The following is a 25,253-nucleotide window of genomic DNA, read 5'->3' on the forward strand; positions in this document are numbered from 1 at the left end:
TTAATATGTATCTGGTCCTCACAGCAATGCTATGAGACATGTACTGTAATTTTTGCCACCTTTCACATGGGAAGTGAAGTGGTAAAGCTGAATTCGAGCTCTGACAGTTTGGATCCAGGGTGCCTTGCTCCTTATTCTGGCTGCATAAGAAGGCCATGTGCCTTCAAATGAGAAATTCACTTTAAATAAAAAGAAAGGCACCATACAAGATCTTTAGGTTTTCCCTTTTTTGTACATTACCAGCACTTGGTGTGGACAAGCGAGACAAGCTTTCTTAGAGAAAGTTGATCGACATAAGTGAATTTAGCTGAAAGAATTGCTGCAAGATCTTGTCTCAGTTTTCCAACTTAGATTTTTAGGCTGAGAACTATATAGGGAGCAATTATTATCACTATAAAAATGTGGCAGTCATGGGAAGTACTATGTTAGGTTTGTATGAAATGCATTTTCTCATTGGTATTTGTATAGAGCTTTTAAAATAGAGATTATAAATTTGCTTGAATAATTATTATTCTTATGTTGCCTGTACCAATTTTTAATAATTATTTTCAATGTTCCATAAAACTGGCAGAGTCTCCTGCCCCCGCACCTGGTTGTCTTCACTGAGGCCCCTCAGAGAGGGGGCGGGTTGAGTTTCCCTTTCCACCCCGATTAGAGCCCCACCAGCCGAAGACCTCTGGAACCCAGCCACAGCCATGCTCAAGGCCACTCTCCACATGTTCAGATAAGCCTCATGTATGAAGGAACCAGCAGAGGAACCCAGGTGTGTGGGACCCGGGGCTGAGATCTCCAAGCCTGCTCCATTTTCATTTTTCCAGTAGTTTAGCAGCCACATCCACAAACTGCCGCCCTTGCCCCCCTTCCCCTTCCCCCTCCCCCCCCCCCCCCCCCCCCCGCCACGTAATCCCATCAACAGCCAAGATCCAGAGACTATAAAACAAAGCTCCCGGAAGCCCTTGTTGTCTAGTTCTCCCTCTCAGAGAATCTGGCAAGCTACTGAAAATATCCTGCCCGCAGGGCAGAGCCTGGCAAGCTCCTCATGGTGTATTTGATATGCGAAAAACACTAACAATGATGGGTCTCAATCTCCTGACCCTGAAAGAGCCTTTAATGTGGCACCGTTGGGTAGGATAAATAAAGAGAGGCTGCTAAAATCTCAGGGCTAGGACGAATAGAGATGTTACTGGCGCTCGTTCGAGCAAATCCATGAACAATGGGATGACAGTGATACAGTTCCATAAAACTAGTTAAAATAAGTCATATTTACACTATCTAGTGTAAAGAATACATTTTTAGTAGTTTGCTTTTTGGTTTGGCTTAGTTTGGGGGCCATACCTGGTGGTGCACAGGACTTACTTCTGGCTCAATGTTCAGGAATCACTTGTGGTGGAGCTTGGGTGAACATATGTGGTGCCAGGGACTGAATCCCAGGCAGCAGTGTATATGGCAAGCTCCTTACCCACATGCTCTCAGACCCCTTCAGCATGCTTATAAATTTAGTGGAGGCTTCTGTTTGCCACTGGGTGGCAGTGATGATCCAGGGGCACTGCAGGGACAGAAACAAACTCTAGCATCCAACCACCAGCACCAGTATGATTGGCTGAACAGATGAGCTTTGTCCCAGTGTCCTGAGCACTGCTTCGGACCCTCAACCCAAAATCAAAGAGAAGTTATAAGCAACCTCTATGTGTTTTAACTTCATTTTTTCCTTCAACGTATTTTTTTTTTTTTGAGACAAGTTTTATTGGGGAAGTTCCTGGTGGTAAAGCTGCGAGCACTCGCCTTCCGTCAGTTCCACAGCCCAGCAGCTGCAGAGATGCCAGTGTTGAGTCTGCTGTACAATCAAGAACACAAGCCCCGCCCTGGGGAAAGCGTCTCGGCGTGGTCTGCATGGGCAGCCACTGACCTCAACTGTCCTCACTGTCCACCGCCTCCTGGAGTCAGGCTGGTGACATCACTGAGCACTGAAGGACACGACTTTCCGAGATGGTCTGGACAAGCAGCTTCACACCTTAGAAGACGCAGTAACACAAGTCCCAAGAGGCGGGGCAGGCGGCACACAGCACCAGTCTTACAGGGGGCTTGGGCAGGCGGGGGCAAGGGCAGTAGGTGTTGGCAAAGGGCACACAGAAAGAGCAGCTGCAGGAGTGAGGAGTGCCGGGGGCAGGCGCTGCCCCGCCTTGAACCTGCCCCAATCGGGTTGTGCTGCATCTTCCAGAACATATCTGCGGCATTCCACCACCGCCCACCCAGGCCACCCCGTTCCCCAGAGTCCGGTCGGCAAAGCAGGGTAGAGTCCCGGTCAGGGTTCCCAGGGCGGGCTCCGCCTGCCGTCCACTTCCGTCTCCACGTGATACGGGACATCGGCCAGGGTGTGCTCCACCACGGCGCCCCAGCCCATGCCACTCATGGGGTGGCAAGTGAGGTCCTTTGGAGGAAACTTGAAGCATGGTCCAAAGTTAATGGAATGTACAGCGAGATGGCAGGGAAGTACACCCCCTCGAAGATGTCTTTGTAAGCCACGCCCTGATTGATGCCATTTTTATAGAATATTATCTCACTATGTGGAGTCTGTTTTAGGCTCTTCTCTGCCTTATCCACAGTCTTTTTCCTCAAAATACAGGTAACTCTTGAACTTTATCAATGCCTTGTCTTTGTCCGTGTCAGGCAGAGACCTGGCAGTCTGTGTCTTCAGGAAGATTGATGTAGAACCCCAGGACGTCTCCCTGCCCATAGCCGGACGAGTAGTGTTTGCCAATAGATTGGTGAAACTTGGTCCCTTTTTTGCTCCGCCAAGAATAGCTAAATTTATCATAACCTAAGGGAGCCTGAAGGTTACCTAAGGGCTGGGACCACCCCAGCCGGGCAGCAGTGTCGGGCGGCATCTCGTCCACGTGATCTCGAAGCCCCAGGCGCCCTTCCGCACCCCGTGAGCAGCCCGAAGCATGGAGTAGCCCTTCTCTCCAACCACAGTCAGCCGGTCATCAGAGATCTTTAACCGGGGAGCTCGATCATGCAGGGCTAACAAGAGCCGTTCATACAGGCAGGCTCTGTGCAGGTCGCCAGGGATAGGTTTCCCTGCCCAACAGGCGAGCTCCAGCTTCTCCGGGTCAGGGGCATGGGGGTCGGGCTCCGCCAGAATATACCGGTAACCATCCTTGTTAAATGGGTGCTCCAAGGGGTAGCCATGAGGGGGCAGGCGCTGGGCAGAACACAAAGGATCACTCCGAGCCTTCTTGGTGGTCCCCGTGGCTCCTCCGTCCTGCTGTTTGCGCTTCGCTCCTCTTCCTTTCCCACTGCTTCCTGCAGTAACTCCCCCGTTTAGATTTCCACCAGTAGACATGGCACTGCTTTGCTTTTGGTTATCATAAGCAGGACCGATGTTACTAAGATCCTGGTCCAAGAGTCCAAATTTCGGATAATCTTCCTCCGGGTCCTTGCTCCCAGGGTCAGGGCGCTCCTTGACCAAGAAAACATCTCTCTCTTTACTCATTGTTTTAACAATGTTATTTGGCCATGTCAATTTTCCAGGTCGCTGTCTGGTTGTCATGAACTCCCAGTATTTATCGATAAATGGTATGATGTCCTCGTCTTTGGAGAACATGGTTTTCGGATGCTCATCTTGCGCTCGAGACTGCCATGTCAGGTTGGCCAAAGCACTAAGGCACATTTCCTTCAAGTCTGCTGGCTTGCGCAGGAAATAGGTATTCCCACTGTGATGGTGCAGTTGCAGTGAAAGCTGTAGTTGGTCATGAACGGCAGACAGGATGTGGTACCTATGCCAAAGGTTTCTGCCGTGATCCACTTTGTACATATCCCACACTGGAGCTCTACCTCCCAACTGCCGGCTGTTCTCATCCCCGGAGCCTGCCTGGGTATCCATGGCCCTGTCGCATCCCCGAACCTTCTAGGGTATCCTTTCCATCGGCGGACTCTGTCTTCAGACCACCACTCACGTCAACCGTATTTGCGTCCCCGCTCTCCGCGGCCTCCCCGGACCCCGGCTCCGCCGACGGCGCCGCGGCCCGTCCCTCTCCCTCCGGGGCGGCAGCCACCACGGGCTTCGCGTCCCCTTCTTCCGCCGAGGCCGCATTCGGAGCCGCGGCCGCACCGGGGGCTGCGCCCACCCCCGGGCCGAGCCCGGTCCCCGCCACCGCCATTACTGCCGCCTTCCACACTTCAACATATTTTTTAAATCTTATTTATCCTGAATGATTTATTTCATATTTATGAATAAATTAAAAAACAGAAGTTAAAACCATGAGATACCACCTCACACCACAGAGACTAGCACACATCCAAAAGAACAAAAGCAACCGCTGTTGGAGAGGATGTGGGGAGAAAGGGACCCTTCTTCACTGCTGGTGGGAATGCCGACTGGTTCAGCCCTTCTGGAAAACAATTTGGATGACTCTCAAAAAATTAGATATTGAATTCCCATTTGACCCAGCAATACCACTGCTGGGAATATATCCCAGAGAGGCAAAAAAGTACAATCGAAACAACATCTGCACATCTATGTTCATCGCAGCACTGTTTACAATAGCCAGAATCTGGAAAAAACCCGAATGCCCCAGAACGGATGACTGGTTGAGGAAACTTTGGTACATCTATACAATGGAATACTATGCAGCTGTTAGAAAAAAGGAGGTCAAGAATTTTGTAGTCAAGTGGATGGGCATGAAAAGTTTCATGCTGAGTGAAATGAGTCAGAAAGAGAGAGACAGACATAGAAAGATTGCACTCATCTATGGTATATAGAATAACAGAGTGGGAGACTAACACCCAAGAACTGTAGAAATAAGTACCAGGAGGTTGACTCCATGGCTTCGAGGCTGGCCTCACGTTCCGGGGAAAGGTCAACTCAGAGAAGCGATCACCAACTACATTGTAGTCGAAGGCCATGTGGGGGAAGGGAGTTGCGGGCTGAATGAGGGCTAGAGACTGAGCACAGCGGCCACTCAACACCTTTATTGCAAACCACAACAGCTAATTAGAGAGCGAAAACAGAAGGGAATGCCTTGCCACAGTGGCAGGGTGGGGTGGGGGGGAGATGGGATTGGGGAGGGTGGGAGGGACGCTGGGTTTACGGGTGGTGGAGAATGGGCACTGGTGAAGGGATGGGTTCCCGAACTTTGTATGAGGGAAGTATAAGCACAAAAGTGTATAAATCTGTAACTGTACCCTCACGGTGATTCTCTAATTAAAAATAAATAAATTAAAAAAAAAAACAGAAGTTAATAGTCTCACATTGTATCTTGCAAGAAATGATTAGACAAGGGCTGGATATAGTGCAGGGGATAAGGCACATGCTGTGCATGCAGTTGATACAAAGTTTAATCAGTGCACCAAGTTCAATCCCTAGCACCACTCCAGTGGTTCTTTGGGCATCTCTGGGCACAGCCCTGAAAGGCCCCAGGCAGTGCCAAGTGTGAATTTAGAGGCTTCTAAACACTCCAAGTAGGCTGGGGAATCCCTTGCTCCGTAGGGCCAGAGTAGTATCACATCTTCGGACTTTACATTGAACTGTCAAAACTGGCTGATCAAACCTTTATCAAATGTAACTAATCTCTTATATAAGGTCTTAATGGCCCCTGGGTGAAAGACAACAATATTCACACTCTTGCCTCTAAGGATACCTTTTTTGTGGCATTTTCAGCATTTTTTATAACAATACAAAATATATTATTTCAATTCTGCTTTGGGCCAGGGATTGGGGTTTGGGATTGAAACATCTGAAATATAGTGGTGGGAAGGCATTATGGTGGTGGGATTGTTGCTTAAGTATTAAGTGTAATAAAATATTGTGAACTACTTTATAAAATAAAATATTATTAGAAAAAAACACTTGGTTGATCAAAGACCAATAAATGAGTGGACATATACATGATAGTTACTTATCAAGTCCACTGCGATACAGTTATGACATATCTTTGGCATATCATATCTTTGCTTAAGTCATTTAGATTTTCAATAAAATTTTTGTAACATAAAATTTGTGCTTAAGCAACTATTACATAAATACAAAACTTCCTAACTCCATTATAACTTTATTCCTAAAATGGGAGAAAGATTGTGTTCAAATCCTACAGGCTCTCATGAGACTCTCATATTGTAATGACTTCAATAACTGTGGTGGTTTTTTTTTTGTTTTCTTTTTGGATCACACCCGGCAATACACAGGTTTTGCACTCAGGAATTACTCCCGGCGGTGCACGGGGGACCATAATGGATGCTGGGAATCGAACCCGGGTCAGCCATGTGCAAGGCAAACACCCTACCCACTGTGCTATTACTGCTCCCGCCCTGTAACTGTGGTTCTTATATGTGTAAAAGTGTGTTCTATAGATTATCTTCATTATACTTGGAGCCAAAACAACTGAAATTATGACACAGAAAATAGAAACTTTAAGAGAGTATTTTGTGACTCTTTTGCTTTGTGTGCTTGCTTATTTGTTCTATCCCTTCTTCCCCCTTCTCTTTCTTTTATGGTTATTGCTGCTGCTGTGATGTCTGAGGGTCACACCTGACTGAGGTGCTCACTTGTACTTGGTTGTGGCACACCAGAGATCACACACCTGTGCTACTAGGTATTGTACCTGGTAATGTGTTGTGGTTACAGGGGTTGAACTCATGGCCTCACCACATGGAAGGCAGGCTCTCTACCACGTAGCTACAGCCCTGAGCTCCTCAGTTCTTGTTTTATAAATTCTAATGTCTGATGCTAAGAAATAAGACAAAGGATTCTGTCTGCAACTGGACCGCAGCTCTACAACTGAAGCAGCACACAGCCGGTGTTGAGTGGGAGGAGTAGCGGGAAGCCTAAGAAGGAGGGAAAATCCTAAGCAATCTTGAAATTATTTTGTTGGCCATTTCTTTCTGGCAAAAATACCCTTACTGACTGAAAAAGCTTGGTTACTTTTAGATTTTTACTTCACTTTTTAAAAGATATATGCAGGGGCTGGAGAGATAGCACAGCGGGTAGGGCGTTTGCCTTGCACGCGGCCGACCCGGGTTCAAATCCCAGCATCCCATATGGTCCCCTGAGCACAGCCAGGGGTAATTCCTGAGTGCAGAGCCAGGAGTAATCCCTGTGCATCGCCAGGTGTGACCCAAAAAGCCAAAATAAATAAATAAATAAAAGATATATGCAAAGGAGAAACTAGGTCAGAAGATAAAAAGGAAAGTATTGAGAAAAATCTTGGGGCAATACAGAAATAGAAACTAAAATGAATGAGGTTAGCCTGTTTAAAGCATATTAAGAGAGAAATAGAGGAGATATATTAGGAGATACCCATGGGTAGCACTGTAGCACTGTCATCCCATTGTTCATCGATTTGCTCGAGTGGGTGCCAGTAATGTCTCCATTGTGAGACTTGCTGTTACTGTTTTTTGGCATATTGAATACACCATGGTAGTTTGGCAGGCTCTGCTGTGTGGGCGGGACACTCTTGGTAACTTGCCGGGCTCTCTGAGAAGAACGGAGGAATCGAACCTGGGTTGGCCGTGTGCAAGGCAAACACTCTACCTGCTGTGCTATTGCGTCAGTATTTTTACTAAATACCAGTCCAGTCTGGTATCTAGTAAAGACAAAAAATTTATTTTTCCCATCATATTAATGGTAATGGGGAAAATATGAGAAAGATTTTAACATTCATTTGTTATTTATTCATAATTCATAATTTATCGAAGAGGAGGGATAAACATACTAGAGGGAGGCTTGGGATCAATCAATCTCTGGCACAAAATGACCCTCTGAATACTGTCAGGAGTGGTCCCTGAGCACCAGTAGATGTGGCCACCCCTAAAGAGGGGATGTGATGTGGTTTAAATGGGTGTGGTTTCTTCATGTTGTTGTCGTGGTATGGAAAAGGGACCTTCAAGATTAGTATCCCTGTTCCCTCTTGTTTCGAAAAAGGATTCTGGATGGGCTCGATTAATGGTGGTTGCCTTTTTATTTTCCCCTTCTAGAACACGTCCTCTCTCTCAGATGTTCCTCTAATCCTTATGTGAAGTCTTGTGGTTTACTGTCCTACTGTTTATGGACAGCTAGGATGTTACTATTGGACGTGACATAGGTAATGAAGGCTGAGATGAAACAACAGATTGATGGGTTTCATGAGAATATCTGTGGGGAAAAGAGGCCACGCCCCTTCAGAATTAGGCCACGCCCCTTGTCGTATTGTAGCTGAGTCCGAGTGGCAGGCTGGGACTCGTGAAGGGCCGGTCCGGGGACGACACACACCTGGGCTGGAAAAGAAAACAGCTTCGGTGCTAAGGATCAGCGTGTCTTAAAGAATGGAAATTACCCAAACAGCATCATCTCAAGAAAAATCTTTCTATATTGAAGAAACATTTCTTATGCAGGGCAAACATCTAGAGGTGGGGTTCTCTCATGTGAAGTCCTTCCTTCTCTTTATGCGAAATCTCACCCTGCTCTTTATGGTCCCAGGTTACTCTCACTCCTTAGTTCAGGACATAAGCCTATAGACTGCCCCATTTGCTCCGATTATATGGCTGTGCCAATTCTCCATACGTGTTAAATTTGACCTTTCCCCCCTCCTATTCTCCTGATGTTAATTTGTTTAGTCAGTTCAGAAGAAACTAGAAAGATGGAAGAATTTTCTTTTGTACTCTTACTTTAAAATATGACTGACACATATTGCCATTTTCCCACAGCATTTTTCTAATAGTTACAATTTAATTTGGTACTGCTAATAATTTGCTCACTATTATCTGGAGCGATAGTGCAGCGGGTAGGGCGTTCACCTTGCATGTGGTCGACCTGGGTTCGATTCCTCTGCCCCTCTCAGAGAGCCCAGCAAGCTACCGAGAGTATCTCACCCCCACGGCAGAGCCTGGCAAGCCACCCATGGCATATTTGAGATGCCAAAAGCGGTAACATGTCTCACGATGGAGACGTTACTGGTGCCCGCTCAAACAAATTGATGAGCAACGGGATGACAGATTATCAGATGTAAGGTCAGTTTTCTCTAAAAGGGTTAAATGGAAGAAAGATTGCTTCTCCCTTCAGTGTCCTTCCTTCACTCAAAGCCAAGAGTTTGCCATTATTCATACTGTATTCTCTTGTTTTATCTTTCTATATTCTACAGATGAGTAAAATCATCTTGTATTGGTTCTTTGCCCTCTAATTCCATCTATATTACAGAAAACTTCTGATTTCATCTTTTTTTTACAGTTGCACCGTATTCCATTGTGTTTATAAACCACAATTTCTTGATCCATTCCTCTCTAGTTGGGCATTTGTGTTGTTTCCATAGCCTAACTATTGTATTAAATGCTGCAGTAAACAAGGGTGTGCGTATATTCTTTTGAATTAATACTTTTGTGTTTTGGGGGTAGATGCTGAGAAGTGGAACTGCTGGATAATATGGTAGTTCTGTTTTTACATTTTTGAGAAATCTCTATACTGTTGCTTCCTTAATGTTGAACCAGATAACAATCCTACCAACAGTGAATAAGGATTCCTTTCTCATCACTAACTTTGGTTGTTCCAAATATTTTTGATCTATGCCATTCTCATTGGTGTGAGATAGCTCATAGTTATTTTGATTTGTATTTCCCAAATAACAGTGATGATGAGCACTTTTTAGAATGTGCCTACTAGCCACCTGTGTGCCTTCTTTGGAGAAGAAACTGACTGTTCATCTCTTCAGAGAAAACCTATTTTAAGGGGCATAGCAAGTCATATAATCCTTAATATATATATGTATATACACATATACATATATATGTATATGTGCACTGAACTACCATCCCGTTGTTCATCAATTTGCTCGAGTGGGCACCAATAATGTCTCCATTGTGAGACTTGTTGTTACTGTTTTTGGCATATCGAACATGCCACGGGTAGCTTGCTAGGCTCTGCTGTGCGGGTGGGATACTCTTGGTAGCTTGCTGGGCTTTCTGAGAGGGACGGAGGAATGGAACTTGGGTCAGCTGCGTGTAAGGCAAACGCCCTACCCACTGTGCTCTCAGTTCCATACACACACACACACACACAGAAACACACACACATGTGAAGTATATATACTTGCAGCCAAAACAAGTGAAATAATGATACAGAAAGTAGGAGAAACTTGAAGAGAGTATTTTGTGACTCTTGCTTTGTGTGCTTGCTTATTTATTTTATCCCTTCTTCCCCCTTCTCTTTCTTTCGTGATTCCTGTGATGTCTGAGGGTCACATCTGGCTGAGGTGCTCACTTGTACTTGGTTGTGGTACACTAGAGATTATACACCTGTGTTACTAGAGATTGTGTCTGGTAATGTGTTGTGGTAACTGGGATTGAACTCATGGCCCCACCACATGGAAGGCTCTCTCTATATAAAGTGCAGACTCTATAAAGTCTGGCTCCTTTTCTGGTAATCTCAGGCCACCTTACTTCATTTTTTAGTTCAGGATCAAAACTCTCTTCTCGAAAACCCAGTTACCCCCAACACACACCCACCATGTGGACATAATCAAACTGATTTTTCTTTTCCTTTGCTAATCCATGTGATGCTGTTTTGGTTACTTCTACAGTCCCAAAGGAACCTACATTAATCACCCCCTGAAAGGTATACATTTTTCTTTTGTGGTTCAACATGTGTATTATGCTACTAAAGGACAGAATAACAAGGTTTGGATGCTGTTTGTCCCAACGGATCTGATTGGCCCCTGGGCCTCACATATGCAAGGCAAGTGCTCTACTACTGAGTAAGTCCCCTGGCCCCAAGTCAACTGATCTTGCTTGACATATCCTCAGCACTCTCTGCCTATCTTGCCATTCTGCTGTCATGTCTGGATTCTAAATACATTAACATAAAAAGGAAACAAACCAGATAAAGACTAAGAATATGATTTAATGCCATGATTATCATCTGCAGTTTCAGGCAGAGACCTAAATATCCTCAAATCAAATTTATTCCTGGCAAGTTGTTCTTTTATATTAGCATCTTATTGTATGAGAAGAACAAAAGACAAATAAATGATCTAATAGATCTTTTAAAAAAATTTCTTGCCTTTTCAAGGGGTAAGGGTGGGTTAGGCCATATTCAGCTATGCTTAAGAGCTATGTAATAGGCTTGAAAGATTGTTTAAGTTTCTAATATTAATTTACAAAGTTGGTGCATACCCCAATCACTAAAGTGCCCATGACCCTCCACCCTATTCCTATGTCACTTTCAGTTCAATTTTTCCTGCCACACATACATACTACTGGTTGATAGTTATGGTTTTGGTGCAAACTGCTACCACCCTTAGTACAACCCAAGTGGTACTTTCATTCAACCCCATTGTTCCTCACTGTCCTCCCCTCAACCTGGTACACTCAACTCTGTAATTCAGTGTACAAGGTTTGTTATCAATTGATAATATCCATACCTCACAGGCTTCTCTTAGATCTGTGTTCAAAGGTATCTTCCAGAAGTGCTTTGGAGTCTCAGTGCCAGTGATCCAACCAAGCCCTCCCACATGCAAAGCATCCATTAACCCTCTGTGATATCTCTCCAACCCTTTATTACTAACTTTTTTTCTTATTTTGGAGAGGGTGTAACTACAACCAACAGTGGTCAGGTGCTATTTCTGACTGTACTTCAGAGTGACCCAGACAGTACTCAGGGGACCATATATTAATGCTGTGTCAGGCATTGCATTGGAATTCCCAAGACCCAAGATAAGTGCCTTAACATGTGTAGTGTCTCTCAGTTCCATGTGAAGGCTATTAATAGCCTTTGATATTGATACTGTGTGACATACTATTCACACAGTATTCACTTCTCTTTTATCTGAACAAAGCTGTATCTTTTTTTTGTTTTTGCCTTTTGGGTCACACCCAGCAATGCTTAGGGGTTACTCCTAAGTAACTTAGGAATTACTCCTGGCGGTGCTTGGGAGACCATATGGAATGCTGGGATTCGAACCCAGGTCCACTGCGTGCAAGGCAAATGCCCTACCTGCTGTCCTATAGCTCCAGCCCCAAAGCTATATCTCTTATTTTGCAATTTTGTCATTTACAAACATGTTCAGAAATTTTAATCATTTCAATGAAAAGACTTTACAAGTGCATGCTCAATATTTTATGATTGCTTATTTGTCTATGATGGCTTAATTTGTCAAGACTTATGAAGTGTATATTTAAAATCAGTGTTTTATAGGATGCAAATTACATTTCAATTTTTTAAATAGTATAATGAGTAGAATAATATAAAAAGTGTTCCAAGATGTCAGATAAGCTGAGGAAAATTGTAAATTAAAAGAAAGTGGAGCGATAGCACAGCGGTTGGACATTTGCCTTTCGCGCAGCCAACCCGTGTTCTATTCCTTCGCCCCTCTCAGAGAGCCCGGCAAGCTACCGAGAGTATGGAGCCCGCACAGCAGAGCCTGGCAGGCTTCCTGTGCATATTAGATATGCCAAAAAATAGTAACAATAAGTCTCTCAATGAGAGACGTTACTGGTGCCCGCTCGAACAAATTGATGAGCAATGGGATGACAGTGACAGTGATTAAAGAGATTATTAATTTAAGACAGAGAGAGGTGACAGTTTGGAGGGCAGGAGAATTAGTTCATTGGGCTGAGTGTATGCTCCATAGCATGGACCCTGAACACCACTGGGAATAACCCAGGAGCACCAAGTCAAGCCTTTGAATATCACTGACTGTGACTCGCTTCCAGTAAAATAAATAAATATATTTGAATACCTTTCTTTTTTCTTTTCTTTTTTTTCCTTTTTTTTTTTAGTGGAGAGTGGAGCATACCTTCTCTGATTGGAAAAGTTCTGTTTCTTTAGGTTAACTTCCCTTTACTTGATTCAGTCTGTCCTTCTTGGACCCTCCTTAGATTCTTTCATCATCAAATATGTCAGCTTATACCCAACATTGTGTCAAGAGAAAAAAAAGATTCCAATTAAATGAATTTAAAAACAATAAAACAGGGGGCTGGAGCAATAGCACATTGGGTAGGGTGTTTGCCTTGCACGAGGGTGACCCGGGTTCGATTTCCAGCATCCCATATGGTCCCCTGAGCACCGCCAGGAGTAATTCCTGAGTGCAGAGCCAGGAGTAACCCCTGTGCATCTCTGGGTGTGACCCAAAAAGCAAAATAAATAAATAAAAAAAAAAACAACCAAAACAGGTAAACACAGATATCTTTAGATTTTTCCTGCTGAAGATCAAATTTAGTAGTAAGGACACTGCCACTCATTCAGTGATGACCCACTGGGCTCTACCTCCTTATCTCCCCGTCCTCTTGCATATTCCAACCACATCTTTCTCACATCAGCCAATTACAATTCTACTTCCCAGTGCTTAGGCCCCAAATCTACCATCATCCTTGAGTCTTTTTAGTCTGTCATATCCCTACATTTAATTTTGGCAGTAAATTGTGTCAATTATCTTTGAAATATACCTAGACTTCAATTAGTAATTACCTCTACTGTTATCAACTCAATTCAAACCAACATTCTCTCTTATCTGGATGATTGTCAACAGCCACCTAATCTGACTCCCCGTTTCCTCTCTTGCTCATTTTCAAATAGATTATTAACACCAAGCTCCCAGAAGAGCCTAGTTCTCCCTCTCGGAGAACTTGGTGAGCTACCGAGAGTTTTCTTGCCCAATTTTCCTGCCTGGCAAACTCCCCGTGGCATATTCATATGCCAAATACAGTGACAATGATGGGTCTCATTCTCCTGACCTTGAAAGAGCCTGTAATGTGGCACATTTGAGAAGGACGAGTAAAGAGAGGCTGCTAAAATCTCAGGGCAAGGATGAATGGAGACATTACTGGGCCCGCTTGAGCAAATTGAGGATCAACGAGATGATAGTGAATAGTCATAGCTCATTTTCAATGTGTTCTCTGCCTCGAAGTCCAACTGTTAAATAAATAATGTAGAATCTCCATGGTTATATGGAGAACCAACTCTAGAAAGCCACCATTTTTTAATGCTTAATAGATAATGGACATGGACAATGCTCATCAATATCTCTAAAGAGGGAAAATATTGATTATGTACATATCTCCACCCATAAATAGTTTTATCTCCAAAGTTGTACCTAAATCAAACTCTATAATGAATTAGAGTTTACATGAAATAAAAGGGCAAGAAATATAGGAAATGACAAAGTTTTTCCTTTATAAAGGAAATCATCCTATATAAAGATGATGTAATTCTTTAAATCCAAAGTATAGTATAAAAAATCAACAACTATTTCTTTATAAAATATGTTGCAAGAAGGAAAAAGAATGGAGATGGGAGTATAGATCAGGAGAAAACTAGAAGATATCAAAATACTGTAATATATTTGGATTCTTTTTTCAACTCCTTAAAATTGGGAAAATTATGTTGTTAAGGAATTGTTATTAAATTTTAGGCGTGATAAAAGATTTCCTGATATTTAAAATAGTTATCTTTGGAATTTATAACATAATCAAAGAGTAGAGATAAATGAATGTAGATGAACAATGAATTAATTGGTGAAGCTTAGTGAATGTAAAAGTGTTCATTATGCTATTTGATTTATTTTTATTTATTTACTGGTTCTTAGAACACACCTGTCAGTACTTGGGGGTTATTCCAGGTTGGTGTTTAAGGGTTGCTCCCAGTAGTGCCCAGGGGACCATTTGGGGCTAGGACTGAATCCCAGGACTCCCACATGCAAAAAATATCTGCTAGCCCTTGAGCCAACCCTCCAATCTCATTCTTTTTTTTCTATAAATATTTTACATTTTAAATAGTAAAAAAAGATTTAAACCTTTCAAAGGTAATTTTTCAGCTTTTTTTCCTCCCAAGAATCAGCACCTTTGGTGTCTGGATTATATTTTCTCTTGCCTTACAACACCATGTTACACTCATATTTGTCAGTGATTGTGGAGAATGCTTCATTCCCTTCCATTTGAGAGTTGTTTGTTTGTTTGTTTGTTTAAAAAAAAAAACCTTATCCTTGAGATAAACATCTTCCCTGAAACCAGTTTTCAATCACAAAAACTCAGGGCTTCACCTGACAAATCCGTTCTCATTTCTTTTCCTTAGAAAATAAGCATGTACATAGATCCTGTTTCCCAACATTCATAGACAATCCCCGTTCCTCAATCATTATTCCACACGTTTCAGCTTCGGTCTCAGAGCATCAGTTCTCTTTGCTTCCTATACATGTTGTCATTAGATTTGTCTTAAGTCACTGTACCCCATTTGTAAGCAATGATGTCACCTTAAAGTCATTTTAACATTGCTCCTCAGCCAGAACATGCTAATTTTCCTTTCACTATTTTCATTCGCAACAGTCCCTGTACATAAGTTTCTTGCCTATCGAGAGAACAGGCAACATTAAAACTAGCAAAGGTCTGATGATGATTAAAGATGAACACTGAAAGAATCAGGCATGCATATGGTTTGAAATCTTCTATCACAATGCCTTTTTCCAACTAGTGCTAAATACCTTGGTAATATGATAGGATGCCGTTTTCCAAAATGACTCAGAAAGAGGTACTGCTTTTTCATGAATAACTTCAGTTCCTCAAGATGGTGACTATTATAACAATTACTCAGAATTAATCTAATGTGTTCAATATATTGCACAGAGCTGGTATTAGTGGGAGATCTGCCAAGGAGCTGCATAGTCAGGCTCTGTACTAATTTGAAAGTTTGGTATTTTTTGTTGCTAGTGGATCTTTTGCATTAAAATCTTTATTTTGGGGCCACACCTGGTGACACTCAGAGCTTACTTCTGGCCCTGTGATCCAGGATCCCTCTTGGTGGAGCTCAGGGCACCATATGGGATGCTGCAGATCAGATGAGGATCTGCCATGTGCAAGACAAGCACCTTACCTGCTGTACTCTCTCTCCAGCCCTTTAACACTTTTTTTTGGCGGGGTGGGGTGGGGAGGCTCTTAAATAGTCTCAGGAGGCCCAGGGACCATTAGTGGTTCTCAGTTAACCAGGCCATCAGTTCAGTGCAGGGGTCTGAGTATATGATGCTGATTGGGTCCTTACCAGGGACACCCAGGACAACCTGTCCATGCTGAGGGCCTCTAGGACTGCACCAGTCCGGTGATGTATGGAATCAAACTTGGGTTAGGCACTTACTAGGCATGTGCCTTCACCACTGTACTATCTGCCAGCCCTTTGCATTAATTTTGACTTTTAAAGTAATGCAAGAAAATGTTGTCTAGTTTCCAAAATTATTTCAGGCAACCTTTAAATTTTGAGCTCAAGATAAGAATCTCCATCTCTTAACATATTGCACGTAATGAATAAATGTTTATTCAATGCATAGATTTAAAAGAATTATCAGGTAGGAAAACAAAACAAAAACTTCACTCAGAATACTAGTCAAAGTTAGAGATGAAAAAGTCCTGAGATGAAACTCCAGTGGGAAGTAGAGGTCAGATCATCAAGTTGTTTATCATTCTAAGAAATATTTCAGAAGGATCATAGAGCGTCCTTGAAGGACTTTAATAATGGGGATATCAGGTGTTGGGGGTTATTAGTACTGGGGTTAAGGTGTCTGCCTTCTATGCAATTGACCCTGTTTAATCCCTGGCACAGCAAATGATCCCCGAGCCCTGGGAGCAGTAACACTTGAGCACAGTGCCAGGAATGAGCCCTGAACATAGCTGTATGTGGCCCAAGAACAACAAGAAAAAGATGTGGATATTATAAAGAATATGAGAAAAGAAAATTATAAGAATAATTAGAATATAGAACTGGGGCAAAAAAAAAACCCGTCTGGTTTTGGTAACTGAACATGCAGGCTAAAATAGAATTATATGGGATTATTCTCGCACTTTGACATGATGATAATGTAATGACAGAGACACACTTTGGCCATACTGGACCCATTCGCATCATGTTCCAGTCAATTGAACTAGGTAACAGTGTATGGAATTGTGGAGAGATGTTTTTGATATACCAATTGCCCCTCAAGGATTGAGCAGAGGGAAAAACTTTATTAAAAACTCAACTCAGCTGAATCAGCAGGACAAGATGAACTAGGTCTTCTCTAGAATTATGACTTTTTAAAATGTTCTTTCTTAATCTCGATGTTTTTCATTTCTGGGAAAAAAATTTTTCCTCTTTCCTTTTTATAGAGGCCACAACTGATAGTGGGATGGGATCACCAGAGCCATATCTGTCATGCTTGAGGACAATACCTGGTAGTGCGGGACATGCAGTGCAAGAGATTACACAGTGCCTGACACTTGCTTGACATGTTCACTACCACCTGAGCCACATCATTGGCATCCAAAACTACATATCTCTTACTGACTTGGGGAACCCAATCAAGGGTCTGAACCTTTTGGCAGGAAGTATTTTTTACTTTAAAAAATCTTGCTACTGGGGCTGGAGCGACAGCACAGCGGGTAGGGTGTTTGCCTTGCATGCAGCCAACCCGGGTTTGATTCCCAGCATCCCATATGGTCCCTCAAACACAGCCAGGAGTGATTCCTGAATGCAGAGCCAGAAATAACCCCTAAGCACTGTTGGGTGTGACCCAAAAAGAAAAATGAGAATCTTGCTACTAAAAAAAAAAAAATCTATCAGGTTTGTTATGAGCTGAAATTGCTCATATAATCAATAATAAATGACTGAAATTGCTAAGTTATAACTCTTTGATTAGTATATTATTTAATATCAAATTCTACATTTCATATTATTAATCTTTGTGCTACTTGTTTTCCATTTACTGCTTTGGTTCCAAAATCTCAATTTTACTCTAAGCTCCAGGAAGCTGACCAATAGAAATTATACTAACAAATTTCTTCAGGTTTAATCATTAAGAAGCACTGTAAGAAGACTGGAGGGGGGGGGCGGCTGGAGAGATAGCACAGCGGGTAGGGCGTCTGCCTTGCACGCGGCCGACCCGGGTTCAAATCCCAGCATCCCATATGGTCCCCTGAGCACGGCCAGGGGTAATTCCTGAGTGCAGAGCCAGGAGTAACCCCTGTGCATCGCCAGGTGTGACCCAAAAAGCAAAAAAAAAAAGAAGACTAGGGGGGAAGGGGGGTGCCATTTCATCCAGAAATGTAAACATTTGTCTTTATTCTTCTACTAAGTGTTCCAGCCCCTTAGGTCACTATCCTATAGACACAGTTACTCAAAGTTCTAATAATTACTTTTTCTTCCTTCCAAATTAACTAGTAGTGGACTGGAGCGGGCATTTGCCTTGCACCCGGCCGACCCAAGTTTGGTTTCCAGCATGCAATATGGTCCCCCAAGCACCACCAGGAGTAATTTCTGAATGCATGAGCCAGAAGTAACCCCTGTGCATTGCCGGGTGTGACATACACAACACACACACCAAGAAAAAAAAAAACCAAAGGAAAAAAAAACCCAAATTAATTAGTAGTAAGAGGCACATACTTCAAATTTTCCCGCCCTATCCCTAAGTACTTACTAGCCTCAGAAACTGTAATGTCCTTTATTATTTTCCATTTACTCCATTAGCACATTTATGGAGGAATCAAGTCATCGCATGTGAAGTACTGGTTTGCTGTAACCTGAAGTGTTACACCTTAAATAGGTCATATGGTATGCATAATCATCAGGAGTCTTGATCTCTGAGCTCAAAGCCAGGAGTAGGTCCTGGAACAGCTGGCATGGCCCCAAAACAAACAAAAGTGAAAAAAATATAGCCCATTTTACTCATTACTGTAGAATGCTGGGTAAGTCATGAATAAAAACTTATGCATGGTGGTAGTTCACAATATAAAAGCACGTCTCTTTGTTAAGATTTTTATTGAGATAAATTTATCCAAGGACCAACTAGATTAATGTTAATTTCAAAAAGACGACTTGTTTTCAAACAATATAAACAGGAAAAAGTAGCAAATTTACTGAGATATGTAAGTTACTGGGCACTGTCAAATCCTGTCCTTTAAAATGATAATATAATTTATTGCCATTTCATCTAAGTACCTTTCATGTATACAAGTGAAATTTTATTGATTCTTTAACATGTATTATATTAATATTTATCTTATAATTAGCTTATCCTGTTTTGGAACAATTTTAAAGCTGATCCAGAAAATAAGCTAAAACAATAAAACATTAGAACCCCAGGTTCAATTTTGTCTTTTTTCTGACAATTGTTAATCTAGAGGAAAAAGACATCTGGGCACCCTCGTTATGAGGATATTTAGTTTTACAAGTAAGCAGAAATGTATTCAGTCACATGGAATTAAGAATTTAGGCAGATCAGTGTAATGAACCAAAATCTTCATCACAATTAAATTCAATATTTCTGTCTCTTTAAACCCAGACGAAACATTATTAAAACACAATTACATCTACACAAATGAAAAACATCATCTGCCCTATGTTCAAATTTCTACAAAATGTCCTGTGAAATCTGAAATCACTCTACACAATTTTGGTTTGGGCCAAATGAAGTTATTTCGTAAATTACTCACACTTCCCCTAGTCTCATTGAGAATTGAGAACAAGCTCTTTCTTTTGATACTTTCTGCTGAACTCCGACAAAGTTTTTATGGTGTTTTGAAAAATTCCTGAAGTTGAACTTTTTACACCATTGTCTGACATTTTTAAAGTAAAGTCTGACAAACTTTAATCCCATTCCCACTTTGAAATCAAACTATCTGCTTGTTTATTCTTGCTATCACAGCCACACTGACTATTTCAGAACAAACAAGGCTTTCATTGGATCACTGTGCCTTCCACTTCACTGCAAGCTCTACAAACCTTCACGTATGCAAAGACAGATCTCCAGCATACAACAACAAAACTTTTGGAAGTAACATTTTTACTTCGAACTGCTTTTTTTTTTCACTTCTCAAGAATTAAGTTAGAAGGTACGTTTAAGTTACATGAAAATAAGCTGTGTGTTAAAAGCCTTAAGAATATAATAGTATGCTGATACTATTGGTAGCAAGACATTTTTCCATTCTGATACACATTCCCCAAGTTAAGGTGAGCTACTTTCCCCCTCCATAGAACAACAGGAACTTGCTTCATACCACAAAGTGCATCTTGACCAGTCTCAATCTGAAGTATCAAAGAAACACAATAATCAACTCATTTTCGAGAGCTGTCACCGCAGAAAAACCTGGAACTCAAAGTTGAAAGTTTGTCGAGTTCGTGCATCCCTTATCAGATAACTGAAGGCTCTACAAATGTCCAAACCCAGCTTCCAAGATGCCCTATGCCATAACACTTAAAAATGATTTTACTGCCAAGTACTCCTACTAATAAATGAAAGGCACATGGACTAGAGCAACTAACGTTGCTTAAATCAAAACAGATCTTGACTTCCTTACCTTAGTACTAGGAAGCATAGTAGTTTTGATTTTGTTTTTGTTTTTTTATAAGGGGGGAACTGAAGTTTGTTCAACAGCAGCAGGCCCGGCTCAGCTGCCTACTCCACGGGGAGTTAACCGTCACATTCCAGCCCTGTCATCAGAACAATGAAAGGTGAATGTTGTGCAAAACAGCTTGGGACCACTAGCTGATGATGTCATTCCTCCCTTATATGGTTCATTATTGTGCAGATTTACTTTGCCCTGTGAAAAGGGGAGGAGCTGCCCTGGACGGGAAGGAAAGGCCGCTCTTAAGAAGTAAAAGCTAGCAAACAGGAATTACGCTGTCCTCGGAGGAAAGTACTCTGGGGAGGGATGGGGGCATGAAGTTAGTAAGGACGAATAAGATAAAAATAAGACAGGCATAAAATGTCAAAGGGGCCTCACTCCTGATTTTTCAAACTAGCTAAACTGCACTCAGTCCTATTCAGCACATGCTGGAATTTAAATAGGGATCCCACAGGAGCCTCATCAATGATGCAGCCAACAGGAGGGGATTCACGTTTCAACCCAAGTGCTGGTTAATCTACTTGTATCTAAATGAAAATGCTAGCATGTGGGAATGCCAAGCACCCTTTAGTGTAAAGACAATTTTGTCTTTAAAAAAAAAATGGATTTTTTACCTGAATTTTTTTCTTCCCTCAATGGAAGTGGCAAAAATAAAAAGTGTAGTGTTTTCACAAAGCAAGTGAAAAAATGCATCCAATTCCAAGGGCATAATCATGATTTGTATAAATCTTTTCATAGTCTATGACCTTCAAATTACGTTTCTCATTTTCTATCTTTTTCTCCTTCTTCCCTTCTTTCTCCCCCCCCATAGTTTCTACCTTTGTTCTCGAGTGAATTTGTAAGTTGATAACTCAGCTGAAAGTCATTAGGTAGTTCAGAAGTTCCAAACTTTTCCTACATGCATAGAATCTGTACATTGTTTACGTTGAGAAATTCTATTACAGTATAAAGCATAATACCAGAAAAGTTAGTAAGATTATCCTTAAAGTTGACAGAACTTATGTATGCAGAGTATTTTTAAATTCTGATTTTCTTTATCTTCTGTAACTACAAGTCTTGTTGAGGCATAAAAATAAAGAAAAAATAAGTCAGATTTTTGCTTCCTTACACCACTAATGTTTTATCATGACTTTGCTTCAAGAACATGTCTCTCTCCTTAATTACATGAACTTATTAGAGTGCTTAGTGAGTTTTCAAGATTGAAGCTCTGAATAAATGAATTTTGATTATCAAACTATTTTGGTAAAATTTACATAAAACAACATTCATGGTTAAGATAAAGTTAAGAATTTTGGTTGGGTTTTGTTTTGTGCTGCTATTTTCCCAGCTATTTGAATGTGAATGGAAAAACAGAAAAACAAGAAGCTCACCGACCCCCTCCTGCTGGACCACCTGCTGGACTAAAGGATGCTCTGGTACGGGGAGTCTGAGCAACCCGGCAAGTATACCTCTTGACTCTTGGTTAGGCACCTACATGGTAATATGCTTTACAACTCCTTTGGCTTCTATTTATTTAGCTATGTAATAGGGTTATAGACTTTAACTTGCAGGGTGGTGTTGTAAACAAGATAACAGTCAAAGCACAATGATCTAGCACACAGTGGAGCCACAGTAATTAATACCATAGTCAGGTCAGTTTATTGATTTTGCACTTTGCAAAAAGAATCAAATTAACAGTTTGGTTTTGACATAGTCAGTATAAATCCCTGCTTCAGGAGGTAATCACTTGGGCAGGACTGACTCTACAGTCAGGTGACAGCTTGCCTTCAGTCTGCTTCCACTGATTTAAGATTGAGTTCTAGTCCCAGAAGCCACTGATTATGTTTAAAACCACATCAGATCAATATCTGAGGCAAATGATAAAAGCAAAAAGTGTTTCATTGCTTTTGAATATCTTTAAAAAAATACATAAAACATTCACCTGTCACTGTCATCCCGTTGCTCATCGGTTTGTTCGAGTGGGCACCAGTAAAGTCTTTCATTGAGAGACTTATTGTTACTGTTTTTGGCATATCCAATATGCACGGGTAGCTTGCCAGGCTCTGCCGTGTGGGCTCCATACTCTCGGTAGCTTGCCTGGCTCTGAGAGGGGCGGAGGAATCGAACATGGGTCGGCCGGCTGTGTGAAAGGAGAACGCCCAGCTACTGTGCTATCGCTCCAGCCCAAACATTCACCATAGACATGTTTATTTTCCTGCCTAATATTACTAAAAAGCTACATTTAAGAATAACCTAGAGCTCTTCAATTGTCTGAAAATGACTGTATTTCATCATGACTAAGATTCCCTGGCTATATGACATTACTTATTAGGAATCTCCTAAAACCAAGAAGAGCAATTTAAATGAGTGGTAGAATAGTCCTTAAGATCATACTAGTGAGAAATGTCACACTATTAATTAGGGCATGGAACTTTTCTTTTTATCTTTCAGAATTATCTTGTATTCACTCACTTTTTTCTTTTAATCTGTTTTGTTGAGATGTAATTGACAAACCATAAGATATTTATAGTGTATATCTGGCTGACTTTAGACAGACAGGTAATAGAATCCGCCCACTTCTAGTTAATGAACACATTTATCATGTTAGGACCCACTTAGCCAGAGAACTGCCATGACAGACTCTGAGTAACATAGGCCTCTTCCAGAAACAAGAAAAGCAGAAAAACCAGGCACTTTTGTCAAAGATTATGCACTGTAGCACTGTCTTCTCATTGTTTATTGATTTGCTCCTAACGTCTCCATTGTGAGACATGTTACTGTTTTTGGCATATCAAATACGCCACTGTGCCACTAGTAGCTTGACAGGTTCTGTCTTGCGGGCGGGATACTCTTAGTAGCTTGCTGAGCTCCCCGAGAGGGATGGAGGAATTGAACCTGGGTCAGCTGAGTGCAAGGCAAACGCCCTACTAGTGCAAGGCAAACGCCCTACTTGATGCGCTCCAGTACATCCCCGGAATAAGATTAGGTCTCTGGAATATAACTGTCAGGGAGGTGGGCTGGATGTTGAGGGCCAAAACAACAACCATCAAAAATATGTGTACAGTATAGGTAATAGAAATCTGCTGAGTAATGTTTACTTGTCAAAATGAAAGTATAAGAAATTGCTGAATCTAGTGCTCTGGGTCCTTGTTGAAGCCCACTGCGCCGGACAGATACTTGGACCCCAGCTAGCTGGAACAATAAACCTCACTATGTGATTTGCATTATTGGCTCTGTTCTCTGTCCTTGAGGGGTGGTTGACTCTGGACTCTAGCAATCACTTCACATATTGAATTTTTGTATATGTGTAGAAGAGCATTTAAGTTCTATTCTCTTAGTAAACATCAATTATGTAATAGAGTTTGTTAAACCATAATCACCACCTTCTACATTAGTTCTTAGACCTTAAACATCCTATAGCTTAAAGTTTGTATCTTTTCCTAACCTCTTCCTATAATTTGCAGACACCCCCTCTCCCACCCATCCCCATCAGGCCCCTAACCCCTGGCGGTTATATTATGCTCTTTGTTTCTGAGGTAGATTTTTTTTTTCTTTTGATTTTGAGTTGTGTTCAGGGGCTACTCCCTGCTAAGTGCTTGGGGTTTTTCCCTGAAGTGCTTGTGGGACTATCCAGTGCTGGAGATCAAACCCAAGCCTCCCACGTGCAAAGTATATGATCTAGACAATTAAGCTATCTCTCTGATCCCATGATTTTTTCCCCTAGAAATTTAGAGTCCACACATATGTGATACCATACAGTATTTGTCACTTTCTCTGAATTATTTCACTTAGTATAATGTCCTCAAAATTTACCCATATTGTAGCAATGGGCAAGTTCTCTTGCAACTGAATGTTTTTCCAATGCATGTAGAACTGGGTATGTATGAATGAACATACACACATATATGTATAGATACATATATACATACGCATATCACCTAGCATATTTATCTCTATGTATGTGAGAGCACTTAGTATGTCTAAACACGTATATCACACTTTCACGATTCATGCTTCTACTGATGAATATAAGCTATTTTTGTGTCTTGGTTATTGTGAATAATGCTGCACTGAAAATGCGTTTATCTCTTTGATATACTGCTTACATTTCACTTAAATATATGCTATATGTGGAATTGTTAGATCATATGAATGCACTATTTTAATTTTTTTGTGGAATCTTAATCTTTTCTATAGACTTTGAACCAATTTACAGTCCTACAAATAGTGCAGAAGTATTTCCCTTTTTCCATATCATTGTCTACGGTTCTTTTTTCTATCTCTCTCTATATAAATAGATATGTATGTATTTATATGTATGTATGTATAATGGTCATCCAAGCAGGTAAAAGATGATATTTTCAAAGTGGTTTTGGTTGTGTTTCCCTGATGACTATCATACTGGGGAGAGGGGGCAAGAAAACCTGGTGGTGCTTGGGGCTTACTCCTTGCTCTGTGGTCAGGGGTTTTTCTGGTAGGGGTCGGGGGACCATATGTGGTGTGAGGGATCCAACTCGGGTCATTCATGTGTAAGGCAAGTACCCTACCCACTGCCTGATTGTTTTCTTTAGTAATTTTTTAAAAGATTTGGGATATTTCTCTACTTCTTTAGGTTTTTTGGATCACATCTGTTTGTGCTCAGGGTCTGCTCCCAGGCCATCACTCAGGAGTTGCCCTGGAAGTGCTCGGACCATATAATCCCAAAAATTGAACCTAGAACCTCATACAAGTCAGGTGAGTATGTATCATTGAGTTACATCTCAGTCCCTGGATTCACTTAATCTTTACTGGCTATCTTCCAAGACCATGTGCTGTATTACGCATTGGAGACATAGTATGACAGATAGTTCCTATGCTGATGGGTTTCACACTCTCAGTGATAAATGGGGTGAAAGGAAAGTGGGGTAGGTTGTTTTGGAAGGAAGTGACTGAGAGCAGAGGGACTGCTCTGT

General features: G+C 41.7%; 1 protein-coding gene and 1 pseudogene across 3 annotated transcripts in view; both read right to left on the reverse strand.

Annotated features, from left to right (window-relative positions):
- FILIP1 (filamin A interacting protein 1) overlaps positions 1 to 25,253 on the reverse strand; it is a 216,148-nt gene that overhangs the window by 23,628 nt on the left and 167,267 nt on the right. The gene's annotated exons all lie outside the window — the stretch shown is intronic.
- Positions 1,788 to 4,160, reverse strand: LOC101548912 (set1/Ash2 histone methyltransferase complex subunit ASH2-like; annotated as a pseudogene).

Source organism: Sorex araneus, chromosome 4, assembly GCF_027595985.1.
Source record: "Sorex araneus isolate mSorAra2 chromosome 4, mSorAra2.pri, whole genome shotgun sequence".
In the NCBI taxonomy this organism is placed as follows: domain Eukaryota; kingdom Metazoa; phylum Chordata; class Mammalia; order Eulipotyphla; family Soricidae; genus Sorex; species Sorex araneus.